The sequence below is a fragment of the Suncus etruscus genome, chromosome 3 (assembly GCF_024139225.1).
Source record: "Suncus etruscus isolate mSunEtr1 chromosome 3, mSunEtr1.pri.cur, whole genome shotgun sequence".
NCBI classification, from domain to species: domain Eukaryota; kingdom Metazoa; phylum Chordata; class Mammalia; order Eulipotyphla; family Soricidae; genus Suncus; species Suncus etruscus.
Genome location: NC_064850.1, coordinates 54,580,177 through 54,589,790, shown reverse-complemented (window position 1 = coordinate 54,589,790; position 9,614 = coordinate 54,580,177). Strand labels below are relative to the sequence as shown.

Genomic DNA, 9,614 nt, shown 5'->3' with positions numbered 1-9,614 from the left:
GTAAGCTTTGATCAACATACAATAGAACCAACCAGAAAAGATTCTGCAGCTGCTTGGACTAGGCTGAAGTTATTACTGTTCCTTGTGCTGATGTTATTGAAAACATCGATGTTACGAAAAAATACCATTGAAGTGAATGATCAGCTCCACCTGGAAAAGGTAAAAATGTATTCATATCATATTATAGAGTAAATCTTGTTAACTTACAGTTGAGAATTGTAATCTATGAAGTACAGCTTTGTAAGCCTACTATCCAGGTAAAACTCCTGACCCAACTTATAAAAGAGCTCAAGGCAATCAAGTTTATTATGAGTAAAGTTATAAGGACCCACTATGTCCTAAGGACAAGTCCAAACTTTTAAGTACTGGAAAATATTCACCATAATTTAATATGTGCAAGGCCAAAGTAACTTCCATAAACAAGTCTTTAGACTGCATCATAACTCATCAGAATCTACTACTGAATACTTTACCATCTGGTGGTAAAGAAACTCTTATTTGTGGGTTTAATTTCAGGTTTTCATATCTTCTGGAAGGTATCCTTCAGTGTCATGACTAAATAAATTGGGAGATTAGAAGACATAAAAATATGTTTAATGTGGAATGTTCCAGAATGTTCCAAATGATTATACTAATCCAAGTAAGACAGTTGTTTGGCTAATGAATATTTATGCCTTAAGCTATTTTTCCAGTGGTGGATTACATTGCCTATGATAATATAGAAAATATTTATAAAAAGATGAGCCTTCGAGTTCCATAAAAATTGGTTCCAAACATAAGTAAATAAGAATAATAGAAAGGCATTTTTATTTTCGGTGATCACACCTCTCTGTGTTGAGATTTACTCTTAGCTCAGTGCTCATAGATTACTCCGATTGGTGCTTCAGAGACCATATTGAAACAGGATCAGCTGATGCCAAAGAAAGTGCATTAATCATGCTCGCTTCGGCAGCACATATACTAAAATTGGTACGATACAGAGAAGATTAGCATGGCCCCTGCACAAGGATGACACGCAAAGTCGTGAAGCGTTCCATATTTTTTTAAGAGAAAAAAAAGTGCATTAATCTTTGTGCTATCTTTCAGGTCCCAATAAAGATAAATTTAAAAACTCCACTGAAACTGCTATACCAATGTGGAACGCCTTAAAAAAATTTTGTCAATAGAATAACCTGCACACATCAAAAAAACACCATACATAAAAAGAAAACATAATATTTTGGAAAAACGTAAAACCTTCACATCTTACAAACAGGCCAAGATACCAGTTCCTCCCAAATTTTATGTAGCTTTAATTCAGACCCAATCATCACTAAAGCCAAAAGCTTATTACAAAATGGCAGAAGATATTATTTGTGAGTATTTGGATGTGGATAGTGTTAGTGAGTCATGTCCAGAGGTTCTCTGTAGCAATTACTGTCTTGGTGCTTAGCAGAAACTCATGGTTGTGCTCAAGGGACCAGAGGCAATGCTGGGATCAAACCAAGGTGGGCCAAATGCAAGGAAAAAGTCTTACTTCTGCACAGTATTTCTAGCCTTAGTGGAGATTTTTTTTTAAATTCATATGTTAATTTTAGAAATTTGAGTGGCAAGAAAAGGGTTGTAAATAAAATAATTTGGAGTACTTGTATTAATATGTCTCAATACTAACCAGTAAGTTTATTGTCAAATAATGTCTCTTGATATAAAGACAAACAAGTATATCATTGGTGATAAAGAAGACTGATAATCTCATCGTGACCTACTAAATTCTGAGAAAGAAATTTATTGATTTAATAATAGAGATTACAATAAATTATTATGATTATTCATATGCCCCAAATACCTCTAAATCTCTTGTTTTATTACATAGGAAATTTAATCTTGAATAGATAATAAAGCTAAATGTAGAAAGAAAATGGGAATATTGTGCTAGGACTTACTTTAGTTTTTCTATTTTTTTTTTCAGGATATACCCAGCTGTGCTCAGGGAATACTTCTGGCAATACACTCAGGTACACCTAGTAGTGCTCAAAGGACCTATATGGGGAGTCAGATACTGAACCCAGTTAGGACACAGGTAAAGCAAAACACCTACCTGATGTACTATCACTCCACCTTCTATAGTATTGTTTCTATTGCCTTTTTTTTTGTTCACTTGGATACCATGCACATGCAAATTAATTATTTTTACCAGTATATACCAAAAATATCCAGTATTAGTTTATTTAATGTTTGGAGACATGTAAAATATTGTCTACATCAAATAGCAATAAAAATTGGGTTGCTATAGATAAAAAGACAATTTGTATTTTCTAGGTTTCTATACCACTTTTACCCACATAGAAAGTGAAAGGTAAGTGTAATGAAAGTTCACGTGAGCTGGTTAGAGCAGAATTCTTCTATTGGTTTCATAAATATGATATATACTCATATATCTTTGAAATAAAAGAACAAGGGAAATAGTAACTGTAGTTTTAATAGATTATTTTATTTTAGTGTTTTGTAGGCATAAAATTAAATATTCAAAACACAAATTAACATATTTTTAAATTGTGTGGCTGCTTGTTACAGGACAAATCCGAAATAAAGCCAGGTATTCTGAAGCTCTACTGGCCCCAAATTGCTCTGTTGTTCAGAAAATAAACATTGCCTGGAGTCACAAATCCTTTCTATCATTTTAAAAGTTGATCATCTAATTGACATTCCTACTCAACCAGGAATTCAGTGACATTTACTTGCAAAAAGAACTTCTAAGAATTTACAAAAAATGTGCTTTTTCTCAATTTCTGACTCACATATTTTTCTCTTGAAAACTTCCAACATGAAAAGTGTACATACAAAAGTTCAATCAGGTTCTAAAAGCAAAAGCATACAAACAAACAAAAATACTAGAGTTTATATTTTTCTAGACATCTAGTACATGAAAATACCTATTTTTCCAACAGCATCCATAGAGATTACATAGGCATCATATTAAAATTATTTTTCTGTATCTAGTTTAATGAAAAAACTGAATGAAAGATCATGAACAATCTATTTATGTACATGCTTCTAAAGAAATCTGGAAACCTCTCGTTATTTTGAGACAGCAAGCATTTCTTCCAACCAATCATGATTTTTTTCAACTACTATACAATATTCAGGAACCTATTTTAACTGCATTGTGCTTTAGTTAATATGTTGGCAAAGAGCAAAAGAATATTTTTCTTTTGGAAACATACATAGAACATCTTATAACTGCATTATAATTATACCAAAGAAAGTATAATAGTAAGAAGGGCACTGTAAGAATATATTAAAGCAAAACTGCAAGTTTCTTACTCTATGACCTTGGTGTAATAACCTCATCAGCAAAATAGTGTCTTGTTTTCAGGGATATTTTGCAGATTAGAAAAACTATCACCGAAGCATGTTTTATATCATGAGATGGAACCATATGGATTGAAGCTATTAGTTTTTCTTGTGACTGTTATGAAACTATTATCAGTTTGAATGCATTTATCAATGTTCTTTTTGTAGGACATAAAGTATTAAATCAAAACAAGAAATGCCTATAAAATTAATGAGATGAAAAATAATTTGAGGAGGGACACTTTTAATAAAGCTGCTTTTAAGAATGAGTTAGCTTTTTGAATTACATTTAGTTTTAGCAGAGGTCAGTCAATGCATGCTCCTCCCAAGATTAATATGAAGTGCATCCTTGAGCATTTTTAATCATTGAAACCTAAGTGACCTCCGAACTAAAACAAAGTTTAGCTAGAAATTTTGCTGCACGTCAGCATTTTCCCTGAAGTTCAGGAATGCTGAGTGTACAAATGTCACTCATGAACCTTGTTTATAATTTACTAAGAAAAACACTTTAGTAAAACACTTCTGTTACATAATTGGGAAAATTATGAAACACTTTAATTTTTAATTTATTATTGATATATAATTTAGGCTATATTTTATGAAAATATCTATTCATATAACAAATAAGCAATGTTGATTAATCCAGTAAATATGGAGATTGAATTTACTGGCCACTGAAATATTTGTTCTTAAAACCAACACAGAAAATTTTAATTGACACAAATGGTTAATGGTAAAAACATAATATATATGCCTAAATAAATGAAAGTCTTAAATTATAAAACTAAATATTTAGAATACTCGCTCTTTGGTTTTGTCTCGGCCCGCGGGCCGCAAACAGACCTCCATACAACATTTTTGTGTTCCTGCCCTAGAGGAATCTTTTTTTGTTTTGTTTTGTTTTAGTTGTTTGGGTCACACCCCCCAATGTTCAAGGCTTACTACTAACTTTGCTCTCAAGGATCACCCCGACTTTGCCTCCAGGTAAATTGAGTTTGAGACCCCTGCAAGTTCTGGCTCACTCAAGGAACAGTAGGTGATACTAGAAACTGAACTTAAGACTTAAGTTATCTGCATACAAGACAAGTGCCCTAGTCATTGTACATTCTACTAAACGAATGTGAAACTACTACATCTTGAAAAAGATCACACTTCAGAGCCTGCTTATGGTAGAGAGAGAAAATTTAGCCCAGGAAGTACTAAATAATTCCAGTTTTTAATAACTGCTTGGTAAACAGAATGAATTAAGATATAATGGTTTTTTTTCTTAGTGTGTGATAAACACAAGCATGATTTCTTTTATTAAATAACCTTTTGGGCCAAAATAGAAATGTTCTGCACACTAACATGCTTGGGCAGTTTTGTATGAAAAATGACTTTATTAAGTTCAAAGATCCATATTCTTCTTTCTGGCAAAAATATCATAGGAAAAAAAAAACGCTTTCTAAAGCAACTTTTAAGTGGTTATAGAGATTGGTTATTTTTTACATCAAACTAAAGGTTGAGACAAGTGTCTAACAAGTTTACGTAATAGTTACTAAAGATCTGATTGCTTGAAAGTTCGGCATCTGGAGATCAATGTGAGTAGAACTGGAATCTATGATGAATTTACAGTTTAGACAGATATTGTATAAGCAGCGTGACCCACATTTCCATGATAGAAATTAAGGGAAAAGAAATGTGTATAAGAATAAAGAAATTAGTATAATATAAAAAACTGTACAATGTCATCTCAAATAATTTATAAAATCTAGTTTCATCAAGAAGAAAAGAATAGGACTCACATTTTGTCAACATTTTGTGAGACTAGAGAATTATATGAATATTAAATTTGACACTTATGAAACTAGCATTTTTATTTATAGCATGTCATTTTCTAATTGCTTTTTAATACATTTCTTCAATAATAATTTCTTTATCTTGACAGCTTTTAAATGTAAGTAGAGAAACATTTTCAAAGGTTATATTTTTCCTCTTAGAAGAAGGGCAATACATATATCTAAATTACCAAGCTGCAATATTTTACACTTCAAAGAAATACCACCTACTGGTATTAAGAAATCTGGTAAAAAATTTGTTGAAAATTAAGTTATTCATATGTGTGTAAATTTTACACATATAAAATTAACTCCAGGTGCTCTCATTCTGATTTATCTCTTAATATGAAGGTATATACAATAATAAAGTGAAAGCTCATCTAGTTAAATATTACAGAATATTTTATAATATTTTAATATTGTATTCTACCATTTAAGATGGATTTAATTAAATCTTGTTGAAGGTCAATGCATGTAACACAATGTTAGGCTTCTGATCTAAGTCTAGCTTCCTCACACAACTGACCCTTCTAGTGGCCAGGGAGATAGTACATCAGATAAGGCAATTGCCTTTCACATGACTGACCTGAGTTCAGTCCCCAGCACAGTCTATGGTTCCCCTCCAGTAGTGATACTTGAGCACAGATTGGGATTAAGCCCTGAGCAGAGTCGGATATGACCCTCCACAAAAAAATTGACCCTTTTGATAGTCACTAGTTGTTCTTATGGTCTGAATTTTTGTTTTATATACTTTGCTTCATGTTTTCTGATAAACATAATTTTTCACAAATGTCTCTAAAATGCTCTGCATAAAAGAAGCTTTACAAATGTCAGGTTTCATTCTTTTGTCATGAATTATCTAAATTTAAAATGAATTTATACTTGAAATATAATATTCACCATTTATTGAGTTCTTGAATTGCTTCCTTGGAATTTAATTTTTTAATTATTAATATTTTGTACCTCACAGTACTGTGAATTTCATGCATATAATTACACCACCATACCAGTATATCATCAGTAAACCCAATACTTCTCCATCCCTCCCACAAGAACTCTAGCACTTCTCCCATTCATTCCTCCACCCTCTCCCTGCCAACTTAATTATTTGGATCAGTTCTATTATGTTGCCTTTGACCTTAGTTGTTACCTCACAGAGGAGAAGGATCCTTCTGTACCTATTGCTTTCTTTCTAACTGACTTCAATCAACATGATGTAGTTTGCCTCAATCTATCTTTCTACAAATTGTCTAAATGTGTTCTGTCTTAGAACTCAATATTATTCCGTTGTATGTATATACCACAATTTCTTGATTAATCCACCCACAGATGGGCATTTAGATTGTTTCCACATGTTGGATAAATTTAGTGATACAAATGAATGTGTGAATATCTTTTTAAATTAGTGTTCAAATGTTTTGGGGATAGATGACAAGAAGAGGTTTGATTGGGTATTATAGTTTTCTTGTGTTTCTACTAACATGTATATGATTTATTAATTTTATGCATGGTTTTAAGTGTTAACATATGGGAAAATAATTGAAGACACTGCTAAAATAGTTACGTTATTATTTTTGTCATTATTAATATTAAACCTGTTATTTGTGTGATTAATAATATGATAAATACTAGATGAATACTAGACAGTCTTATGTGGAGGTTTACAAATTTGGAGTTAAAATTCAATTTAGCTCTATAGATCTTTTAGGTCAACACTAATAAAAAGTACTACAAGTATTTTAATAAACACTCTTATATAATTAATTGCCAAATATTTTCAGCTTCAAAATAAAATGTGATGTGTATAAATGATTTAGTAGAATACTCCTGCTCTCCTGATCTATAAAAGTATAAAATTAAATAGCATCTATATTATAATGAACACATTTTCAGTTAGAACATATAGGCTAAGTTGCAGCTTTAAGCCAATGTGAATTTTTGTGCTTGGGCTGTCAAGTAAAGATAATAGGTTTATATTATAGAAATTTTGATATAGAACCATTATAATAAACTAGTCCATAAATAGGCAACGCTTCAAAAGTCTATAAGTGAGTATTAAATGGGGCAAATCCTTTCTTAGTTTCATCTTCTTACTTGTTCAGTTTACTTCACACAATTTTGCAAATGAGATTTATAAAAATTCCTAAGAGGTACATCATTGGCACTTAAATCTTAATGTTACTGTACCATTACATGACTATACCACATTCAAATATAGAAAGGAACATTTTCCATAAGATGACTATTTTCATTGAAAGAGGAATTATCTGCATGTCTACTTCCATCATTTTAAACAATTTATATTTGAGAAATATAAAGGTATATAATCAAATAGAATAAAATGTATGACTATAGAAATTACAGCACATTTATACTTTAGTTGTTTTATAATTGTAAATAACTTTCTCTTGAATATTTGTACATCACATTTTCGTTACCACTTACTATTATGATATAAAATTGTTAATAATATTAAGTTCATGATATATAAGAATTTTGCTTATTTATAAGAACATTATAATTATATTAATGTCATCTGAGAATGTTCATTTTGAATCCATCATGCTTTATTGAGAAAATGGACATGTAGCATCATATAAATTTAAGATTATAATATAATTTGATGCAAGTGTGTGTAGTGATCACAATATGTCCATTTGATACATCCTACAGATTATTGAGCCACTGAAAGTTGCTAAGAAAATTAATTTAAAATGTACTCACCTCTGGGAAGGGAGGAAGGGAAGAAGGAGGGAACAGAGAGAGAGAGAGAGAGAGCAGATGGTAAGGTGTTTGCATTATATACAGTCAATCTTGGCACAATCCTGGAAACCAACCCTCAATATGTTCCTCTATAAATGCCAGGAGTGATTACTGAGCAAAGATACAGGAAAACCCTGAATACCACTTGTTATGACCTAAAATACCCTACCCCAAAGAAAAGAAACTTGTACATCAAAAATCAGTACATATTATTTTCATTTTAGCTACTAACAACATATGACTAAATTGATTTCGTTCTAGTTCTACAAGCCCATTTATCAATTTATCTCAAAGTTCTTTTCAGAAATTGTCATTTGGAGAAGGCACATAGGAAACAAATTAAGGATTTAAAGACAAATTTAATATATACATATTTTTGTGAGAAACTAGAGAAACTTAATGGTGGTAAGGGCAAATATTGTAATTATTCTCAAAAAACATGGTAGGAAGACTGCTGTTGTTGCGTGTATTGAAGATTCCCCTACATGTGCACCTATAGCACATTGGTCCATTAGGTTGGCCCATATAATCTAGAAATGGCAATATTCAGTTTTGTTTAATCACACTCTGGGATATTAATACAACAATGATACAGCTCAAATGGGTAAACTAATGACCCATTAGCAGAACTTATTTTAATTAGCACCACCTGATTGTAGTCATAGTGTCTGTCTCTTGGATTTTTTTTCTCTTTTTCCTTTGATTGAGGAACTAGCTGTGCCAAGAGCTTATTCATGGCTCAGTGCTCAAGGATCACTTCTGATGTTGCTTTGGGGAGAATATGTAAGGTGATACAGACCAAGATTACTTTGGCCATGTGCAATGCCTTATCTACTGGACTCCCTCTGTCTCTGTTTCTCTCTGTCTCTGTTTCTGTCTCTCTCTCTTTCTAGCCTCCTCTTAAAATTTCTATGCATATTGATTTATTAGTTAGATGAAATTTCACATTTTAATATGTGGGTTATCTGTCTACTTCCTTATAATATATAAACAAGAAAAAAGATTTACTCTGATTTTTTAATTAGGTAGATTAATATCATCATTAATTTTGGGTTGAAGCATCAAATCAAAGTCAGTTTAATCAGAGTATGGCATCCATAAATAAAGCAGGCTGAAAAATAGTATTAATTTGGCCATACCGATTATACTCAGGGGTTATTTCTGACTATGCTCTAAGAAATCACTTCTGGCTAGGGGGACCATATGGGATGCCAGGGGATCATCCTAGGTCAGCTGCAAGAAAGGCATATGCCCTACCATTGCATCATCGCTCTAAACCCTGAAAAATATTATTTGTATTACAATATGTTACTTACAAAGAAAAGCACATCAAAACTTATTTATGAACGTTACTGAGTGTTTAGGAAGCTTTCTTTGTTGTTGTTGGGTTTTTTTGTTTTGGTTTTATGTTTTCTGCTTTTTAATTTGTTTGGGGCCACATCAAGCAGTACTCAGAGCTTATTCCTGGACCTGCTTTCTCACAGAAATTGCTACTGCTATGATTTGGGGATTATTTGGGAAGCTGATGATTAAATCTGGGTCAGCCACAGACAAGGCAGATGCCAACTAAATTTCTCTCTTAATCTAGTACACATAGAATACTAGGTGACTTATCGACCTTCACAAATCTTGTTATCTGAATCAGCTCTGAACCAATATGGTCATCATTCACTTTCCTTGAAGTTCAATATCAAAGTATTA

At 31.8% G+C, this 9,614-nt stretch overlaps 1 non-coding gene across 1 annotated transcript; it reads left to right on the top strand.

Moving 5' to 3' along the window:
- Window positions 1-936: 936 nt before the first annotated feature.
- Window positions 937-1,043, top strand: LOC126005645 (U6 spliceosomal RNA). The gene has a single exon (XR_007494688.1). It is a non-coding gene; the product is annotated as a U6 spliceosomal RNA (small nuclear RNA).
- Window positions 1,044-9,614: the final 8,571 nt, after the last annotated feature.